This window comes from Thrips palmi, unplaced genomic scaffold (assembly GCF_012932325.1).
Source record: "Thrips palmi isolate BJ-2018 unplaced genomic scaffold, TpBJ-2018v1 HiC_scaffold_5, whole genome shotgun sequence".
Taxonomy (NCBI): Eukaryota; Metazoa; Arthropoda; class Insecta; order Thysanoptera; family Thripidae; genus Thrips; species Thrips palmi.
Window position 1 is genome coordinate 7563996 of NW_023144632.1, and position 21504 is coordinate 7585499.

General features: G+C 55.2%; 1 protein-coding gene across 1 annotated transcript in view; it reads left to right on the plus strand.

Annotated features, from left to right (window-relative positions):
* LOC117650836 overlaps positions 1-21504 on the plus strand; it is a 28441-nt gene that overhangs the window by 362 nt on the left and 6575 nt on the right. The gene's annotated exons all lie outside the window — the stretch shown is intronic.

Consider the following 21504-nt stretch of genomic DNA (forward strand, 5'->3'; position numbering starts at 1 on the left):
TTGCTCTCCAAGGTTGAAAATGGCAAACTTCTATGGAGCTGATTACCCCCTTTTGGCATTTAATTCATTTTTTTCGTTTTTTGTTTATTGTGCTTCAATCCACCTTTTGTCTAACTGGATCTTTGCTAGTTCAGTGCGCGTTAAGTTCTACGCAAGGTAGAGTGGGGAAAGGAGGGCCGAGCCGTTGTCTACACTGCCGTCTATCCGTCCAGCATTGCACGCCCACCGCCATATTTAAGTGCAGACCACAACTTGGTCCTTGTTTCCTAGTGTTTCCTTCGAGTAACCTAGTCCGCACTTGGATTAGCAGTGAAGACTCAGTGGTCTTCGCGCAAACGCTCGCGAAAAGTTTCCGCGGTGGTCGTGGATCATTCATAACATTCGACCTCATGATCACGGCATTCACTGACAAAGTTCTTAGCTCGAGACTGAGATCAATTATTTTTATGTCGGTGATCGGAATCGGAATCGATCTGACTGACTGATGGTTAGGGTCTACCGACACCACCCATTTCGATTGGGCACCCTACCAGGCTGGCAGATTTGGGCAACAATGGGAAAATAGGCCAAAAGTGATGAGATCTCCTGACTCTGTCCCGAGTTGTTGCAAGGACTGCGGCGCTCAAGCCCGCCTTGAACGAAGCCGAGCGACGCCGAGCGAAGCGCACCTGGCTAAGAAGCGCAGCTGGCGCTCGCGGGCCGCACAGTGGGCCAGAAGACAGGTAGAGGCGGCCAAAACTCTAGACGCGTTTTGACCTCCAGAGTGGCTAAATGGGGCTCGAAATTAACGTGTGATCCCACCAATAGATTGCTCTCCGAACGAGGAATCCATTGGTGGGGTCACACGCTCGATTCGAGTCCTGTTTAGCGACTCTGGAGCTCAAAACGCGTCTAGAGTTTTGGCCGCCTCTACCGGTCTTCTGGCCCACTGTGCGCCGATCAGAACGGCTTGCTGGAGACGCTGCGCCGCTGGGGCCGCTCGGCCGACAGCCACGCACCTCGCCTCGTCTTTTGGCACCTACGGCTCCTGGGGCCGCGCGCCGCGCCGCCTGTCAGTCGCAGGGTGTTCGAAAGCCGCTTCCAGACGCGTTTCGGGGCGAGGGCGGCGCTCCGCATCTGCCTCTCGGCTAATCACGGCACTGCGTCCGGCTGCGTCCGACTGCGCCGCTGCCTCGGCGTGGCCGAGGGCGTTGCGTAGACCGCAGAGTGGACCGCAGCGTGGAGCGAGGGGACGACACGGAAATCCATGACTCGCAACGCGCCCAGCGGGAAAAGACGCGATGAGACTCCGTTTCCAGGTCGCACAAAAGAAATGAGATGGTCGCTGCGACAGAGACATGCCTGTCGACCGAGGTGGATTCGGAGAATTCAGTCACTGTGCAATCAGAATATCGCCAACTCCTCCGTGTCCATCTGCGGAGTGGTGGTCGAGGCCCGGCTCGGTCGCAGAGACCCTCCTTTTTCCTCTCTCGAGCGAAAAGTAATGGCAGAGAGAGCCTTCGTCTGTGGGAGAGCCAGGGGAGGGCACGCCGATGCAGCCACGCAGATGCAGCGAGGGCTTCGGCCCGGCAGTCCGGCCGCTGCGCTCCCCGGACTGTCCTCTAAAGAAACTCTTGGGTCAACGTCAACAAAACTTGCTTGCCGCCTGTTGCCACGGCACTTAGTGCACGCCAACGTGCGTCCTCGAGCGAGCAACGGCCTCATGGAGTCGGCAGCAAGGAAGTAGCCATTTTTGTTTCAATGTATCAATAAATATTTCGCCCGTTTCTCAAAAATATCCTACATTCAAGTCTCTCTCTCTCTTCCTCCCCACCCCTCCCCCCCTCTCTCTCTCCCCTCTAACGAGACACAGGGTGCGACGCACTGCTTTTAATGGGGCGCTGGCTGCACCGCGATGCGGCGCGATGCGGCCAACCATCATTTCGCGTTCGGTTCGACGCTCGGCGCTTAACGAGGCTGATGATGCAGACGGTGCCGGGCTTTTTCCTGTCACGGGGCGGGCGCGGGCAAGGGCGCGGGCAAGGGCGCGGGCAAGGGCGGGGCCATCCGTTCCGTCCGGCGCGGCATCTCTCTCGCACTCTATGGGGCGGTCGCAGGGACCGCGACGACAAGGATGGAGCGTTGAAGCGCTGTTTAGAATCAACCTGCAGCACGGCGGCAGTGAGCGCAAAAGCGTCAAGACCAGAGCCGATCGCTGCCGCCCCCGCCGCCCCCCTCGCCCCGCAACTCTGTTCGGCAGGCGGACGCGGCTATCATGTCACGTCACTCGCCGCTTCGCCGCTTCGCCGTGCCCGGCCATGTCCCGGCCGCGCCCTACTTTTGCCCGTTTTCGACAAAACAATCGTTATCGACATGGCGGGCCGCGAGCGCATTACACTCAGTACGAGGGATGGCTGGCACGGTGGCGTGGCTGGCACATTCGCATCGCCAAATGTCGCGGACGCGCCGCGCCGAGTTCCAGCGCCAATTCCAGCCACCCAATACGCGCGCTGCTGTCGCTGCTGTCGGCACTGCGGGGCGAGGCGTGATGCCCCTCCAGTCCCCGAACAATCGGAGCTTGTTTATAACGCCACTTTTATAATACCACCCGGCCCAGATTCGGTGTCCTTCCTATGAACGAGCCATGATGAGGTTGGCGTTTCCACAATTTTCACCGAATTGGTGCAAAATGTGTTGTGTTTACGCAGCGTGTCTATCATCATTCCGTAACCTGAAGTCGGCCGCTGAATGGTGCATCTGTCACCTACATACTAACGTTTGTCTTCATCGCCTCAGGTCATTTTCATTCTTTAGTTGTGGTTGCTCTGTCGTGGCACAAGCAGAAAACAGAACTTCGTGCCGAAAAGTAAATCAACCGTTTCAAAACACGTTAGATGACGGGGTCGGTACACTCCAATCCAGGTGTCTAGACGTTATTCTTACGCTTGCAGAGAAATGGAACTGCCTTAAGCCTTGATTCTACACGCCAAAGAGTATACCCCATTGAGCACTTTTGCAGGTAGAAGTAGCATGTGACCATTGTCGAAGAAAGGTGCGTGCATTGTACACACCCTGGACATAGGCACTGAGCTCACAGGACTCAAGGTGCGTAGAATGTAAACACCTTTAGGCCTCGGTAGGCCATGGCCTCGGCAGGGCGGTGTTTCATTCAACGCACCTAGATCCTGTTGAGCTCATGCCTATGATCCAGGGTGACATGCACGCACCTTCCTCGACAATGGTGCTACTGCTACTTCTACTGAACAAGGGATAGCTTTGGCGTTAGAATATAGGGCCTAAGGCAGTTCTTTTTGGCATACGCCTGCGTTGTTCTAACACCTGATTGCATGTATTTCAAGTCACGCGTGCAGCCGCTGTCGTCGGTCGTGGGACGGCTCGGACGGCCGACGGGCCGGCGGTGGATTCGGGGCGGAGGCGGGCCGGTGCCGTCAGCAGCGCTTATGGACAGCACGGCGGCTTCAGTCAAACCTGAAGTTCCTTCCACCCGGGCAATGTAAGAGCCATCAAAACCTGCCCATCACAAGTCAAAGACCGACATAAAATTTTGTATCTTGGTTATAAATTTTCAGAACCACACTAAATTTGTACTTTCACGTTTTGACTTTTCATCAAATCTCTTGACGTTTCATTGCAGAATTGATTTTTCAAGGAGATATTATAACGTTTCATGGAATGTGTTCTGACATTTCATTATATTTATGAAATTTTATGGCCGCTATGAAATTTAATGGCGTTCATGAATTTTCAATGCATATTTGTAATGAAAATTCATAACATTTTTAACAGTGCGTGCCCGGCCATGTCCCGGCCGCGCCCTACTTTTGCCCGTTTTCGACAAAACAATCGTTATCGACATGGCGGGCCGCGAGCGCATTACACTCAGGTACGAGGGATGGCTGGCACGGCTGGCGTGGCTGGCACATTCGCATCGCCAAAATGCCGCGGACGCGCCGCGCCGAGTTCCAGCGCCAATTCCAGCCACCCAATACGCGCGCTGCTGTCGTCTGCTGTCGGCACTGCGGGGGCGAGGCGTGAGCGCCCCTCCAGTCCCCAGAACAATCGGAGCTTGTTTATAACGCCACTTGTTTATAATACCACCCGGCCCCAGATTCGGTGTCCTTCCTATGAACGAGCCATGATGAGGTTGGCGTTTCCACAATTTTCACCGAATTGGTGCAAAATGTGTTGTGTTTACGCAGCGTGTCTATCATCATTCCGTAACCTGAAGTCGGCCGCTGAATGGTGCATCTGTCACCTACATACTAACGTTTGTCTTCATCGCCTCAGGTCATTTTCATTCTTTAGTTGTGGTTGCTCTGTCGTGGCAAAGCAGAAGCGAACTTCCGCCGAAAGAAATCGGAGCTGTTTAATAACACTTTTTTAAAATAACGCGGCCCCAATTCCGGTGTCCTCTAGAACGACCTATACGCTTGGCGTTTCCACAATCACCGAAATGGTGCCAAGTGTTGTTTACCCCAGCGTATCTCATCATCATTTTCGTAACCTGAAGTGGCCGGTGAATGGTGCATTGTCACCTACATACAACTTTGTTTTCATCGGACTAAAGGTCGAAATTCATTCTTTAGTTGGTGGATGCCTTTTCGGCCAAGCAGGAAACGCACTTAGTGCCGATAAGTCAATCCAACCGGGGTTTCAATGCACGTTAGATGACGAGGGTCGGATCCCTCTTCAACTGCACGCGGCAAGGGGTGTCGTGCTTGGCGTGTAGCGCGCCTCGGGGGCGGCCACGGGCATACGCCCTGGAGGCCGGGTGCCGTCAGCACCCTTTTTGCAGAGGCGGCCTTTGCGAGTGCGCGGGCCGGCGTGTCGTGCGGTGCGTGGGCGGCGGGCGGGCGGGCGGGCGCGCCCGGCGGGGGGCGGGGCGGGGCGGGGCGGGGCCGGTCAGCGCGATGGACAGCCGGCGGCGCGAGGCGGGGCGGGGGGGCGGGGCGGGGCGGGGCGGGGGGGCGGGGGGCGGCCGTGCGTTCGCGCCAAGGTCCCCACGCGGCGCGCCGGCCGGAATGGCGGAATCGACAATAAGTCAAGACCAACTCGCCGGACCCACTGCACCTCTCGGCCCGCGTCGCCCTGCACCAATGGCGAAGGCAAATTTGCTGCTAAAGGCCGATAAAATGGACAAAAAAAAAACCTCACGCATTTCCAGTTAACACCGATTATGCCGGGCGCTCGGCAACGCACCGATAAAACTTTTTTTTTCTCTCCGGCACTTGGTCGTTTTGTCGCCGGCCGAGTGGCGGGTGCAGCTCGCACATGCGGCCTATACCGAGTGAGCGGGACGGGGGTTCAATTCGGGCATTGTGGAAAGCAAAAGGGGCAATCGAGAATGAGATTTGGCGAGTTGGAGCGCCCTTCGTCCCTTCATGCGCTCGGCGACGGAAGGGTCCACTAGCGGCTGTCCTGCTCTGCCCCCTCCCCCTTGCCCACGCCGTTGCTGCTGCACTGTACGGCTCGTTTTTTCCCTCGTTCGTTACACTCTGTGATCATGCCCTGCCCTGCCCTCTGCCCCATGCACCGCGCCTCCCAGCGACAAGTCAGCTGCAAAAAGGACCGCCAATCGCTCTCTCGTTTTCGTTTGGCCCGGGCCCAATCGGCCCCCGGCCCTTCGGCCCCGGACGCGAAAATGAATGCAGAGCGGACAGCCTTGTCACCTGGCCTGCAATATTGAGAGAGAACCAAACTGGCCTGACTGCCACTCTCGTTCGATGCAGGCAGGCCGGCGCTGGTCGGGGCAGGCCGGGGCAGGGCCGGCTGGTGGACTCGACGGGAGGGCAGTGCCGGGCAGTGCGGTCTGTTGTGCCCTCTGACCAATGCTGTAACCGCTGTAGCCTCCCCCCCCCCCCCCCCCCCCCCCCCCGCCCCCCGGCTGACCAGAAACCGGAGAGGCCGTCCTTTGTCGCATCCCATCTAAATCGGGCGCTCAGTCCACGAGTAGGACTGTAAACACTCCTCGCAAAACGCAGCGCCGCCCCGAAGGCTGCGCCTCTCTCGCCGCGAGGAAGGCGAGGGAGTGCACTCCGCGTTCGAGGGGCGTGATCAGCCCCTGGCAACTCCCATGCCCGGGCTGTCCACACGCTCGCCGCGCTTTTCCGAGCGCCGGAGCGCTGGCGACGCCGTTCCGCAACATTATAAATTGCAGAAAATATTGAATTTCAACTATTAGAAACATATGATGACCTCTGGGCGATGTAAAATTTCATGCAGAATCGTTTTCTGTACTCGGTTTTCCAATATAATAAACGGATCCGGAAATAAATGCAAAATAAGATAACGCTACGACGCCTATTTTGCCCGCCGCATATTTGCCTTTTGTTAATGCAAAGAAACCAAGACATTTAGAGGCAAACGGGCACTTGCAATCGAAAGATCACACTTTTTTCCTTGGATTTTTCACTATGGAATGAATGCGGGTCCACTGAAACACTTACGTTGACTCGAAGAACGGGATTGATGAATTAGGGCAACATAACCTCTTCTTCCCAACGCGTCTTTGTTTCTCGATCTTTTTGATCGTCCCAGCGGACTCGCATTTATTCCATAGTGAAAAATCCAAGGAAAAAAGTGTGATCTTTCGATTGCAAGTGCCCGTTTGCCTCTAATTGTTATGGTTTCTTTGCATTAGCAAAAGGCAAATATGCGGCGGGCAAAATAGGCGTCGTAGCGTTATCTTATTTTGCATTTATTTCCGGATCCGTTCATTATATTGGAAAACCGAGTACAGAAAACGATTCTGCGTGAAATTTCACATCGCCTAGTGGTCATCATATGATTCTAATAGTTGATATTCAATATATTCTGGAACTTAAAATGTTGCGGAACGGCGTCGCCAGCGCTCCGGCGCTCGAAAAAGCGCGGCGAGCGTGTGGACAGCCCGGCCATAGGAGTTGCCAGGGGCTGGCGTGATTCACACGATAATTTTGTGTACAATGCACGAGGGAGGAATGTGCAAGATTTTCTGCTGAACTTAGCACACAGCTTGCCTACTTAGGCGTCTGATTCCGCGCACTGCCAGTCGCAAAAGAATACGACCCTTTCAGCTGGGGGTTTCGGGCACAGCGTGTAAAACCGTTTGTTAATTTAGAGGTGTGTAGTAAGCGAGTCGATTGTACAACCGACTAAATTGAACGCGGTTTAGATGCTGTAACTGAAAAAGCCCAACTGGAGGGGTTGGATTTTTTTTGGTGACAGGTAGGTTCTGGCTGGTCGGACGCTGCGGTTTGGCCGTAAAGTGAGCGCGAGCAAATCTATAGCTTCCCGCTGGGAAAATCACTTTGTCGAAGCTCGCTCTGTACATGCAACAGCAAATTGAAAACTCGACAAAAAAATACACTCTGTTCCTCTTCGTTTCTCCCCCCTCCAGCTTTCTCGACGCTTGTTGACATGAGGCACAACAAGTGCAGGTGGGCGTGCCCGTCCGGGACTCTGCCCCTTTCACGGGAAGCTCGGCCCGGCTCGGCCCGGCTGGTCCTGGCTCGGCCTGGCTGGTCCTGGCTCGGCCTGGCTCGACTGGCTCGACTGGCTCCGGCCTGCCTTTGGCACCCGCTTCCCGCGGCGCGAGGCGCGTGACACGCTTTGACAGCGGATGCATGCATGCGTGCAATGCACGCCGGCACCCTGGCGGGCTCGCTGATGAAAAGTTGGCGCGACTATATTTTTTATTTCTCTCGGCACAATGCCCCCCTCCCTCCTGCCTCTTTTCACACCGTTCCGGCGTCATCTTCTGGTGCCGCCTCGAAGCACGAGATTAATTTCGCGTTGGAGGCTGCAACTCGGGCTGCCAGCATTTCAAGTGGACTCGACTACTGCTCTGTGTTGCTTCAGCTCAGTGCGCTTTATCTGGCTGCATGGCGCTGCAATGCCGATGACCGTTACCCTTGGTTACCTTCCCCCCGCCTCCCCAGTGGTCCAATCGGTGCGAGGCTCAGCAGGGCGGGTGCTCTGCCGGCGTGCTGCGGGCGCGTCAGGGCACGGCATGGCACGGCACGGCACGGCGTCACGCCAGCAAGAGAGCCCCACCGTGCACCGAGCGGCACCGAGGCGCCCCGCACGGCGTCCAACCTTTGAAGGAAGCCTTCCCCACTTGTGTCTTGGTGGTTGTTGTCGTCGCACCAGCCGCACTCCGCCTCGGGCAATTATAAGCTTCGTTCCGGGACCTGCAGGGGAGGCGGGGGAGGGGCGCCCTGGGGGGACATCGTGGGCCCCGGAGGCACTGTAACGGGTTCAGGGGCAAACGGTGCGCTCCAGCGCTCCAGCGGGCGGAAGGAGGACCTGGGGAAGCTTGCAGCGTGGCGTGGCTTGGCGGCGGGCGGCGTGGCGGTGGCGGCGGCGTGGCGGCGTGGGGCGGCGTGGCGTGGCGGCGTGGCGTGGCGGCGTGGCGTGGCGGCGTGGCGTGGCGGCGTGGCGTGGCGGCGTGGCGTGGCGGCGTGGCGTGGCGGCGTGGCGTGGCGGCGTGGCGTGGCGGCGTGGCGTGGCGGCGTGGCGTGGCGGCGTGGCGTGGCGGCGTGGCGTGGCGGCGTGCACTCGCCGTTCACTCTGAGGGGATGCTGCCCGGGGCGCTTATTGGGGCCGAAGCACTTGTTGCGAAAGGACGGCGGTCTTTGTTCGCGAGTCCGTCCGACCGTCCGACCACCCAGCCGCCCGCCCGTCCACCGCTGTCTGTGGCGGTGGCACGCGGTATGTAAACAAACCTCTTGATTCCACAACAGCTTGCCCCTTAAACCGGGCAAGTGGCGCTCTCTCTACAACGGGAGAGGGAGAGAGATGCGCTACTCAAAATTTTGGTTGACTCGATTTCTGTGGCGCGGTGAAACCGAGAATCTCGTTAGCCAACCGTGTGCACAGCTGGCCCGCGCCTCACGGAAAGAAACCTCGCGTCCGTGCTCTCTCTCTCTCGTCTTGTCTCTCTTATTTTGTTCGGAATATTAATTCGCCGTATTGCCGCGCTGCCTGGCATTCCCGGACCCACTCCGCCCACTCCACCCACTCCGCCACCCTGGTTCTGGGCACGAATCACAAATCCCGTGCTCCAGCGAACGCAATGACGCTGGTTGCTGGCGAGCGCGGCACGGCGTGGCACGGCGCGGCAGGGCGCGGCAGGGCGGCGCAGCACGAGCGCCTTGTGCCGTGGCCAGGCGCAAATATGAAAAGTTGCGGTTGCGGAGAAGAAAATTAGCGGGCGCTTCGTTTGGCACCGCGGTGCTCGGCGGTGCTGCTGCTCCTTGGCTGCTGCTCCTTGGCTGCGCGCCTTGGCTGCGGCGCCGCCACTGCTGTGGCATGACGCAATGCATTTCGACGTGCGGCCGCGGGGCCGCGGCGAAACCAAGCGGGGCATCTTCTTGGCCAGCGCCGTCGCCGTCCTGGCCGACTAGTCTGATTCCGAACAGGTGTGCTTCATCGCGCCGTCCCTCTCACACCCCTACGCTGTGTCCGTGGGTGCGAGAGAGGCAGCGCGACGAAAGCACCGCTCGGAATGAAGACCGGGCGGGGCGGGCACGCCTTGCGCCGAGTCTTGCTGCCATTCATTGTGAGCCGTGACGAGGCTTCCTGCCGCCGAACAGCGGCTCGACGCGACGCCCTGTCTCTCTCGCATCCCACTCCTCCATGCGTGCGACAGACGCGTAATCAGTCGGTAAATCAAACGGTGGCCTCCGTGGAAGGGTGACGTGCGCCGAGCGGTGAGTGCGCCAAGGAGGCCCCGGCCCCGGCCCCGGCTTGGGACATGGCAGAGCGGGTGGCTCCAAAGTTGGGCCGCAACAAGCGCAGAGCGCAGCAGCGGGGTGGCAGCGGGGTGGCCAACGCAAACTCGAAGTAAGCGTCTTGCAGGTCGGGCGGGGACGTTTTAATTGAATGAGTTCTTGGGACTCGTGACTCGTGTAAATGTTCTTTAATGAGCATCCAAACTAAGTGAGTAGACGCGTCGTTTCACCGGGGGCCCGGACCCACTGGTTGCTCTTTCCATTGACCATTCCAGCCGTGGCTAATGGAAGAGCGAAGGCCAAATTAATTGACGCTCTATCGGTTGCACTTCTTTCAAAATTTAGTTTGGTGTTGTTCTTCTGGCTCTTCGTTCACATAACATGCTTACAGCTCCCAGCGACGACTAGAATGGTCAAAACATTAGGTTTCGCAATTTTCAATCAGTGGCTGTTGACTGCGACTTGTCAGCCTGAGTTTCCATTAAGGCCAGACGAGACGCTCGCCGGCAAAACTGCTGCCACCACCGCCATCCACTCTTCCCTGTTGCCATGGCAACCTGGCCCGACTCGGGACGCTCGGGCGCGGCGGGCGGCGGGGGCGGCCGGGTGCGGCGGGGTGCGGCGGGCGGGGCGGGCGGGGCGCGGCAGACAGGAGTGCGCCGAAGTGCGCCTCGATCGAGAGGGGTGGCACCGAGGCACCGTCGACTGGCGGGCCTGCCGGGTCCGTGAGAGGGGAAGGGAATCTGCTCTCATATTGAGACAAACAATAAGAATGTTCCGATTTCTTCAGAGCCGATCAGAACGCAAAACGTAATAAAGTCTCTCCGTGGGGCCGGGATTCCGCAAAACCCTCCTCTCATTCTTCAGTTGGATCGGACGTGTGTTTGTGTGTGTCTGTGTGTGCGTGTCTGTGTGTGTGTGTGTGTGTGTGTTGGTGTGTGTGTGTGTGTGTGGTGAAAGTGGCTCACACCCCAGTACTAATTGAGTCCGGCATCGCCATGCCTCTTAAAAGGCGTTGTGCGCCGCGGTCCGTGGCGCATTCATTACATGTCTCGTTCGGCCCGTGCCTCACGGGGCGGGGCGGGGCGAGGCGAGGCGCCACCGGAAGGAGATTTTGAAAGGGATGGTTCTTTTGTGGCGGATGTGGGCCACTCGCACGGTCCGCTACCCAGACTGGGAGATGCGTGCGATACAGCAACTGTTCTGAACATACTCTCACCACATTGATTTCGGAGGAACCATTCCGGGCGAGATACCTGCTTCGTTGCTCGAGGAGAAACAGAACTACTCTCTCAGCCTCCTGCTCGAAAATTATCCGACGGTTGAGGTGAAACTTGAATGGTTGAAAGGGGGTGTCGTCCTGCAGTTTCGGACGTAGCGGGCGTTTCGAACCTTCCGCGCGGCCTCCGCCAGGCATTGTGCGGCCGGCCCGGACCGCCTATCAGGAGCGGCAATGTGCAATATGGGCGACGGACGACCCGACTCGGGGAAGGCCGGGTTAAACGGGCTGGGCGGACTCGGCCCGCGCCGCACACCGCACAGCGCACTGCGCCGCAGCGCCGCACTGCGCCGCCTGACAGCGACGGAGGCCGGACTACACTAGCGGGCGGCCGCCGGCCGCGGAACGGCACAATGGTACGGGCCTCGAGCGGACTGCGCACTGCGCGCCGCGTCGTCGGACGAGCTAAGCGGGCCTTCGGGGCGCAGCGTGGCGCAGCGTGGCGCAGCCGCCGTGCCTCGATAGAACATTGGAAACTCCCCCTCAGTGGACGGCGCTGGGCTAGCGGGTTGGCGGGCTGGCGGGCTGGCGGGCTGGCGGGCTGGCGGGCTGGCGGGCTGGCGGGTTGGGGGTTGTGCCTGACCCAGTTCAATTCAGGGCAGGCAGGGCAGGCAGGGCGACGGGGGCGCCACTTTCAAAAGTCATTTGTCTCGGGCCCGAAAAAGTCAAGTTTTAGCCAAAATAATCATCAAAAGTCAAAAAGTCACTCCACTCAAAAAGTCAAAAAGAGTAATTTCTTCTCATTGTTGGGGACATATGGCCTAAATTCAAGGGGTTAACGCCACGAAACGCCTTGAGAATAATCGATAAAGCCACCAAAAAGTCTATTAAGTCCGTAGAAAAGTCAAAAAGTCTATAAATTCCGTAGAAAAGTCAAAAAGTCAGAGACAAGTCAAAAAGTCGGGGACAAGTCTTTTCGACTTTCACCATTGAAATTAGGAACAGTCAGCCAATCTAGTCTCAAGTCATTGTCCACCTTCCCATCGAGTGGCGCCCCCTCAAGGCGGGGCAGGCGGGGCTGGCGGGGCTGGCAGTCCACCGAGCCGCGCGTAACAGCCGTCATTAGGACCGGCGCAATGCTGCAGGTGCTTCTTCCGACTCAGTTCTGAGTATGGGTCAAGATGCCATCGCCATCATATTGTCTCGAAAGTTGAAATCTTTTATTCATGATCCAGCCCCACCACGCCCCCCACTTCAGAAATAACGATGTCACCCGATGTCACCTCATCAATGAAATCACGAAATCTGCGTTTTCTTTGTCGCCCGTGCCGGACGTCCGCTGCGCCGCGCCGTCGCACACAGAGACGCATGTGAAACCTGACGCCGGGTCAAGTTCGGAACAGGAGCACCATGCTTTGCATTTGTTGCGGGCAAGTTCCAGACCCCTGGCCGCGCGGTGCCGTGGCGTGTTGCCGCACAAGACCCGTGCCCTTGGAGGCGTGCTACGCGGGGCTGCAGGGGCTGCGCGGGGCTGCGCGGAGCTGCGCGGGGCTACGTCACCACGCGACGCGTCACGCCCGCGCGCCCCACGCACGCCTCCGATCGCGCGCCGTGAACACCGCGAGGATACGTCGAGGCACCGTCAGGTGCAATGAGGTGGCGGGGCGGGGGTCCTCCCACCCGAATGGCACGGGGCCCTCGCCGTTCCGCGCTTCGTCGCTCTCGGGCTGCTTCTCAGAATGCTCCGGCAGCCCACTAGGCTTTTCAAACGGCCACCTCGGCCCCCGGCTACTTCCTCGGCTCACCTTACTCTACTCGGCTACTCCGGCTATCTCGCGCGGCACGCCTTTAATTCGATGTTGACCTAACAATTCTTTGACCGGAAACTGCATGACGCGAGGCAGTGGCGAGGCGGAGCCCCGAGCTCCAGACACCAAGCTCGCAGCTCCAAGCCGCAAACCCCCCGGCCTCAAGCCGCAAGCCCCAATCCCAAGGCGCGGCGCGTTGCGTGCGACGGTCGAGAGGATCGTCCAGCAAGTTCACTTTGCCGGGGGCGCCAATGATCGCATGCAGCTGGCAGGCCTTCGTTGGGCACCCCCCCCCCCTCCTCTTCTTTCCTCTCCCCAGATCTCTCCTCTCCCCTGGACCCCTCTGCTCAAACCCAGGTCAATCAAAGGCACGAGGCGTCCCTGGCAACATCACAAAATGAAATTACTTCGGTCTGGATGCCGTGTCGAGTTATTCGATCATAAGGAGGGGCGGACTGCGGCCCTCACCCCCACATTCCCCGCCTTGGCGCTCCACCGCCATTCGTTGGCCCGAGCAGCACGGTGTGTTTGGTTTATTGGAAATGCGACTCGTTAGAGCTGTTCGTTTTCCCGTCGTGTTTAGTGAGCTGGGTTGCTTTTTGGCAGACGATATTCTACATAAACCAAACAAGACAGAGCAGGGTATAATGTGTCAGCATGCTAGTTCTCTCAGGATGTGAGGCGCCTAGCAGTGAGTCAGAAAGAATATGTATATAAGGGGGCGCGATTCCACTGCGCGCCCTGTCCACGCACTACGCCCCCCCCCCCACCTCCCCTCCAGCCTGTCTGCCAGCTTGCCGCCTGCCTGGGCCGGGCTCCTCACCCTCCCCTCCCACCCCGCTGCGCCCGATCTGCGCTCGTACCCCCTTCCCCACCCCGCCACTCCACGCCGCAAGCAAGCCGCGTCGGCCACCTCGGCCCCAAAACATGAGAAATCCACTCGCGGAGGGAACATCTTCCCCTAAATGTCGATGCACTGACGCTTCCGAAGCCGAGACGAAGGAATCAGCTGAATGTTGCCCGAGGAAACGCGAGAGCCCGGACCAGCTTCTGATTGGCCTCCTCCATTACCTCAGCCCCATCTTGGAAAATTATTTAAACGCAAATTGAACTTGTTGTGGCCTTCACAGAAATGGAGCTGCACGTGTATGAAAATGAAAGGTTTGATCGCTTCAAAATGATCTGGGAGCGCACGGTATGAATTGGAAGCGTATCTTCGAATAAGGATGTCAATGTCGTCAATGTCGATCAACATTCGAACGAACGTGACATGTCTACAAACGTGACACAAGTCACATTCCAATTAACGTGACGTGACAGACGTTGAAGGCCAGTATCATGGAGAAGCGCTGCACGGCGTGGCGGAGGATGGGGGACGGGGCTGGTGGAGGACGAGGCTGGACGCGGCTGGACGAGGCTATTTCGAGGCAGCGCATGGCAGCGACGGCAGAACAGCGCGTCATTCAAAAACCATTCCTGGCCGTCCGCTGCCGTGACCAGCCCTCGGTGCACGCTTTTAACTGGCGGCCGAAGCGGGCTGCACGGGGGGAGGGGGGCCGCGAGGCCGTGCCCTGATTTATTCGTACTTGGATTTCCTGTAAGTGCAGTCGAGGGATCTGCCAAAAGAAGGGCTTCTTCCTTCTTTCTCCACTCGGTGGTTCCGCCTTGATTGAGGCGGCTCTCTGCTTGCCCGGATGCCCTGCCCGGCCCTGCCCGGCCTCACCCGGCCCTGCCCGGCCTCACCCGGCCCTGCCCGGCCTCACCCGGCCCTGCCCGGCCTCACCCGGCCCTGCCCGGCCGCACACTGGCATTCCCTTAATGGGACGTCGCGTTGTTTGCTTTGTTTCAACGTCAATCGAGTTCCGTTCGTTTGAGTCACACTCGGCTCAACGTGGTTTGGCTACGCTCGGTCCTGAACAAGAATTCATTCACGTTACAACGAACGCGATAAAGGACTGATATCTAATTGAATTGGCATCTAAACGAACGTGACGTTACATGGCGGGATTCCCAGTGGCAGAACTCGGTGGGATTTCTAAATGCGAGGACACGGCTCCTTAAAAGCACTCGTCTTTTATTTGAGCTGCCGGAGCGCCTCCGCCGAACGGGGCCGCCGCGGCCGCGACCCGAATCGGTGACATCGCGAGGCACGAAGGAAGGCGGGGCCGGAGGGGCCTCAGTGCGGCGGCGCGGCCCGGGGTGGGGCAGCGCGGGGCGGCGCGGGGGTAATTCTTTCCCAAGTCACCCGAGGTCCCGAAATCGATGTCTCCGATTTCGACGAAACTTTGTGGGTGTGTTCCCTATGTTGCAAAGAGCTCCAGAAAAAATTTTCAACTTTTTTGGTCGGCCCAAAAAATTTTAATCACGTATTTTGTAAAAAACACTGAAACCTGCACTAAAAATTTGTTTGTTGCCTGAGGGCGACCTGCCCGGTGGATTTTTTTTCTTTTCATGGTACTGAAAAAAAAAGTCCCCGAGAGCCACTTTAAAAGTCACTTGTTCCAGGAGATATGGACCAAAAAATTCGTTTTTCGCGAATACCCAAAAAATGCATCCGAATTTTTTGATGATAATTTTTTTTTAGGAAGGTCCTGTGGTGGTCTATCACCCTTATTGGTTTTGGGTTTGGCCAATGGAAAACCGAATAAAAATTGCGTTTTTTTCGTTTTTTTCGCAGTTTTTGGCCCATAGTATCGCCATTTTAAGTCTGACTTAATGAGCGCCATTAGACTTTTTTTTCGCCTTTTCAAGACGAATCGATTGATATAAGTTGAAGTCAAATCGGAGTATTTTGAAAAATCGCCTTTTTTACGCATCTAGATTAGTTGGATCCCGATCGTAAAAAAGGCGATTTTTCAAAATACTCCGATTTGACTTCAACTTATATCAATCGATTCGTCTTGAAAAGGCGAAAAAAAAGTCTAATGGCGCTCATTAAGTCAGACTTAAAATGGCGATACTATGGGCCAAAAACTGCGAAAAAAACGGAAAAAACGCAATTTTTATTCGGTTTTCCATTGGCCAAACCCAAAACCAATAAGGGTGATAGACCACCACAGGACCTTCCTAAAAAAAAAATATCATCAAAAAATTCGAGGTGATGTCAGCAGGTATACAGTCCCACCAGGTATAATCCCACCAGGTATAATTCCCAACAGATATACACTATTTTATTTTATTGGCTGAGCGATAGCGAAGCCCATGCCGTGTTAGGGCGCACCAAAAACCGACTGGTCGTGAGTCTGTCTGTCCGTCTGTATGTAATCACTCACGTTTCTCAGCAACTACTGAATGAATAGTATCCAAATTTCACACCTGATGTCTCCTAAACATCCTACAGGGGGAGTTTATCTCAGATTAACGATTATCATCGTTTGAAATATTCAAAACATCGTTTTGAACTCGGTAATTAGCGTGGTTAGGTTGGTAGCATCGTGCGGCTGACGAATTTCTCATACCGGCTGCCGCGCTTGCAAGCCGTCTGCAAGACGGGACGGCACTTATGCAAATAAACAAACTAAAGAGCAAAGGGGTTCTCAAATAGGTACTGAGATAGTTTTTTAACATTCGAGAATGAATGAAACCCTTCCGGAGTGTCAACAGAGGCAAATACGAAAACTGAATGTGAGAATGGTTTGCGTGTTTCGTTCCCCTCTCCCCCCTCCCCCGTCACAGGGGAATCATCCTTCAGGTCAGTGCACTGTGAGTGTAGGTGTGGATTGTAAATAGAATGTTTTCTTTGCCTTTGTGTGCATCTGCTGATTTTATTCTCTCTGGTACTATCCTTATTTTTAAATTTGATAGTAAATCAAATCAGGTAAATGCATGAATAACTTCTGTTGAAATTTGAAGACTAGTTAATTGTCTTGGTTTGTCTCGGGAAATGACATTCTATTGCAATGCTGCAAGCTAACATAAATATTTTAGTACCAACATCTATTGATTAAAAGAATCCATAAATAGATGTAATTGGTGCAATAAATAATCCATATATTTTGTGCTAACAGATTTTGAACTGATATTGGGTTCAATGAGACGATTCAGGTTTTGAGCGGTGGGTGACTTTGTAATTGCATTTAATGAGACGATTCTTTTCTCTTCACCAAAGCTTCTGTCCGACAACTGGAACTAAGTATTGGTAATGGTTTTAAAGCTGGCTCTCTGAATACAAGCACTGTATTCTTTTACTCTAGAGACAAAATATCACGAGGCATGAATAAGGTAAATTATGTTGGCGTATTGAGCAACAAGTGGCCTCTGCACTTGACTTCATGAGACGATTCACTGAATTTGACAAAATTTGTTCTCCGTCGAATGCTTCAGATCAGCCTGCCCTAAACTGAGTCACTTAATATAAACTATGATTACATATTCCAGTCTATGTTGTTTAATTCACTGGTTTAAAATAAAATAATGACAAAAGGCTTCTCAAATATAACTAATAAATTTGTGAATTCATGAGTTGGAAGAAAAACATACATCTAATAGTGACTCAAGCAGACGAGTAGCCAATTAAGCGATTCTATGCTGGCAATGGAATGTTACTCGACTGAAAAAATCGCATTGGTGTGGCATCAGGGTATTGGTGACGACAAAGGGTGATCCATGAAGACCAACCCAGACCCATTCTTTACCAATTATTGATCAATTTGATATCAATATTTTTCAATCAAGTCTCATATTGATTCTTGGAGTTTTTGGAGTGCTGATTATGAAAACCACTTCCATTTCTACTCCAGACTTATATTTTCATCTTAAATTAGGTCATTTTGGACCAAAATTTTCAGGTCGAGTTTTATATTGTTTCCTACAGTGTTTGATGAGCTGAACTCAAAAATAAGTTCCAAATTTTTCCCAGACTCACGCTTTAGCAAATTTTGACCAAATTTGGACCAAAATTTTTGTATTGAGTTTGATGTTGATCCTAACAGATTTTTGTGTGCTGATAACGAAAATCACCTCCATTTCGACTCCAGACTTATATTTTCATCTCAAATTAGGTAATTTTTGACCAAAATTTTCAAATCGAGTTTTATATTGTTTCCTGCAGTTTTTGGTGTGCTGAACTCAAAAATGACTTCCAAATTTTTCCCAGACTCACGCATTACCGAATTTTGACCAATTTTGGACCAAAATTTTAAAATCGAGTTTGACGTTGATCCCAACAGTTTTGTGTGTGCTGTTAACGAAAATCACTTCCATTTATACCCCAGACCTTCGTATCGCTCAGCCACACTACGCGCCCACACTAAACGGCGCGTACCCCTAGTTTATCTATACGCGGATTCCCAGCAAGTATAAATCCCACCAGATATACACGTATTAATATTAGATTTTTTTGTGTCTCAGCAAGTACAATTCCCACCAGGTATACATCCCAATAGGTATAATTCTCACCAGGAATACATTAGAAGAAAAACAACCAAATGAATGATTACAAAGGGGCATGATGACAGCTTCGACTCGAGCGCATTCCCTGCAGGAATTGCACTCCCAATGAAACTGCCTTCGCTAGCGGGTGGGTGATTCCGTGCGTAGGGGCCGTTTTAGCCACCTTAGAAAGTCACATAATCAATCTTGCTTTTTCGGCCGGTTACGCAACTCGCGTTTCAATCGTTATTCAAGTTGCGCTACTGTATACAGGGGCAGGAGCAACACTAGGTTCGTCCAATGTTTGTCTGTTTGCAGACGTCTTCTAAAGGAAAACGAATAAAGGTCCAACAGACGTTGCAAATTCGGCCATTAGATGAGAAGAAAATCTACCTGGGGCTTCGCGACTTTAGAAACAGAGAGGCGCTGTTCAACTAGCGTGCCGTGCAAATTAATTCCAAAGAAGGTAAATAAAATGGGTGTATATCTGCTGGGATTTATACTTGTTGGGAATCCGTGTAAATAACATTAAAATTAAATAGTGTATATCTGGTGGGAATTATACCTGTTGGGAATTATACCTGTTGGGATTATACCTGTTGGGATTATACCGGGTGGGACTGTATACCTGCTGGGGTAACCCCAAAAATTCGGATGCATTTTTTGGGTATTCGCGAAAAACGAATTTTTTTGTCCATATCTCCTGGAACAAGTGACTTTTAAAGTGGCTCTCGGGGACATTTTTTCTCAGTACCATGAAAAGAGAAAAAATCCACCGGGCAGGTCGCCCTCAGGCAACAAACAAATTTTTAGTGCAGGTTTCAGTGCTTTTTACAAAATACGTGATTAAAATTTTTTGGGCCGACCAAAAAAGTTGAAAATTTTTTCTGGAGCTCTTTGCAACATAGGGAACACACCCACAAAGTTTCGTCGAAATCGGAGACATCGATTTCGGGACCTCGGGTGACTTGGGAAAGAATTACCCGCGGGGCGGCGCGGGGCGGGCCGGGGCAGCGCGGGGCGGCGCGGGGCGGCGCGGGGCGGCGCGGGGCGGCGCGGGGCGGGGCAGCGCGGGGCGGCGCGGGGCCGGGCGGGGCGGCGCGGGGCGGGCCGGGGCAGCGCGGGGCGGCGCGGGGCCGGGCGGGACGGCACGGGGCGGCGCGGGTCGGGCCGGGGCAGCGCGGGGCGAGGCGGGACGTCGTGGGGCAAAACGGGGCGGCGCGGGGCGGCCCGAGCAAGGTGGCAGGATGGGGCGGGGGAAACGGTCGCGGCGCTAAGGATGTCGAAAGTGGTCGGAAGAGGTGTCAAACGGGCGACGCGGCCAATCGCTCAAGCTTCCGATCTCTGATTCGAACTCGCTCTCTGTCGCACTCCAAGCGACGACCCCGGCCGGATGAAGGGCCAGCGTCGGCCGGCGTGCCCGCGGGCAACGGCCTGATTCCAAAAGTCAGTCGTTTACTCTGTTTCTTTCGCTCAAAGGCGTCCTCTGTAGGGGCGAGAGAGAGCGACGAGTAAGACCCTCGGGATGAGCCTCAGCCTGCCGGCGGGCCGGCGGAGCTCGCAGGTGGCGCCGGTCTGGCCGATGCGGAAGTCGGCGGCTGCTCCTCACCGCTCTCCGCCGGGCTGGCCGCCGGGCTGCCTGGCCGGCCTGGCCGCCGCTCGGCGCGCCTTACCCAACGCGGCCTGCTTGGCCTGCTTGGCCTGTGGAGCCGCAGAGGCACGGCGCCGGAACGCCGCCCATGTGGTGCGCCGCACCGCGCGCCGAGAGCTTTCACTCAAAACGGTTTTGCGAAGGGTCGGGCTGCTGCATCGCCGCAGCCGCGCCACACAACAGGCAAACAGGCCCCAAGGGCCTGCGTTCGGTCCGACGCCGAGACAACACAGCTGAGATTGCGTTTCAAATACAATGTGTGCACGGCTCTGGAAGGGGCGCATGGCCCGCCTTTTCTCACGGGCTTTGCAGGTTCACGATTCGAGTACCCACCTCGGCGACGAATCCGAAACCGGCGCTCTCCTTCCCCCGATCGGAACATTGCTTTTCCAGCCCCGCCTCGGACGTTTGTGGACCCCCCGCCCCCCACTCCCCTCGGCTCCTCGCATCTCACCCAAGACCTAGACGATCTGTCACGTTGGTGTGTCACCGCCGTGGCCAGCCGGGCCTGCAAGGCATACGATCGTTTGTGGACCAGCCATCAACAGCGATGGCAATAAGCCGTGAGAGCGCCTGCGAGGTAGGCAAGCGGGCTGGCTCAGGACATGCGTGTGCGCGGCGTGCCTACCCTCCAGGCGCTCTTAACGAATCGACCACAACTGATCGTCCGTCTTTCAGGCCCGACCCGCCAGAAACTAGCAGCCGCCAGCCGCCTCTGCCTAGGGGTAAAAAACTCGAAATTTTCATGTACCCTGTTTACTGAATTATTTAAATTATAGAGAATATATAGATAACGTGTGATTACTTTTCATTATTATGGATATCACTGATTAGGGGGCATTATAATTGATTATCTTGATTATTGAAGACTACTAGCGATAACTTGAGTGCCGGCCTCACAAAGCTGTCAAAATGTCGAAAAATTGAATATTGCTGACTTTGTCCGGCCACGGCGCGCCACGGCGTCCATTCTAGCTGTGTTCAAAAGCCTCCCTCAACGTCCTAGTACTCTTCGGACCCTTCTTCTCCATGCCCCGCCTCGGGAATGTGCCGGGGCGAGTCGGTTACTTGATACCCCTTCACCTCTGCACGGTAGTTCCTGGTATTTCCGGGAATGTAGGTCAATTCCCTGGAGATGGTGTGTGTGTGTGTGTTTGTGTGTGTGTGTGTGTGTGTGACGTGTGGTTGCGAGGCTCAGGTAGAGCTCATTGGTCTGGCCTCGACGTCGCCGCCGAATTGTTGTCTCGTGTTTGGACAGGGAGGGGGGGGGGGGGATTGGTCTTCGTGGAAACGGGGAGCGCACAATGATTAGCAAGCACCGCACCAGGCGGGCAATGCCACACTGCCCACATCGCACCTTACGTGCGATGCGTCCTGAAACAACCTCTGGAAAGCCATTTCCAACTTAACTTGCGATGCAAAAGCATTGCACTGAAAATTGTTGAGATCGATAAACGGATTTGAACGCATTGCACTTGCAGACGGCAAAAACGATTCCTGGTTTTCAGCCTGCAGAAAAGACGCAGGCGATTGTCGACGAGTCCCTGGGCGAACCGGGAGCCGCTTTTACCGCGCCCCCTATTGACGCTCGCAGAGTTTGGATTCTCAATGGTTGTTCCTGGAAGCGACCCGGGAATGCAGTGGGGTGCTGTCCGGGGAGTCTGGGACGCGGATCAATCATGCGTGCGGACTTTTGCCCCTTCGTTTTGTGTTCACAGCGCACACGGCACACGGCGCCCCTTT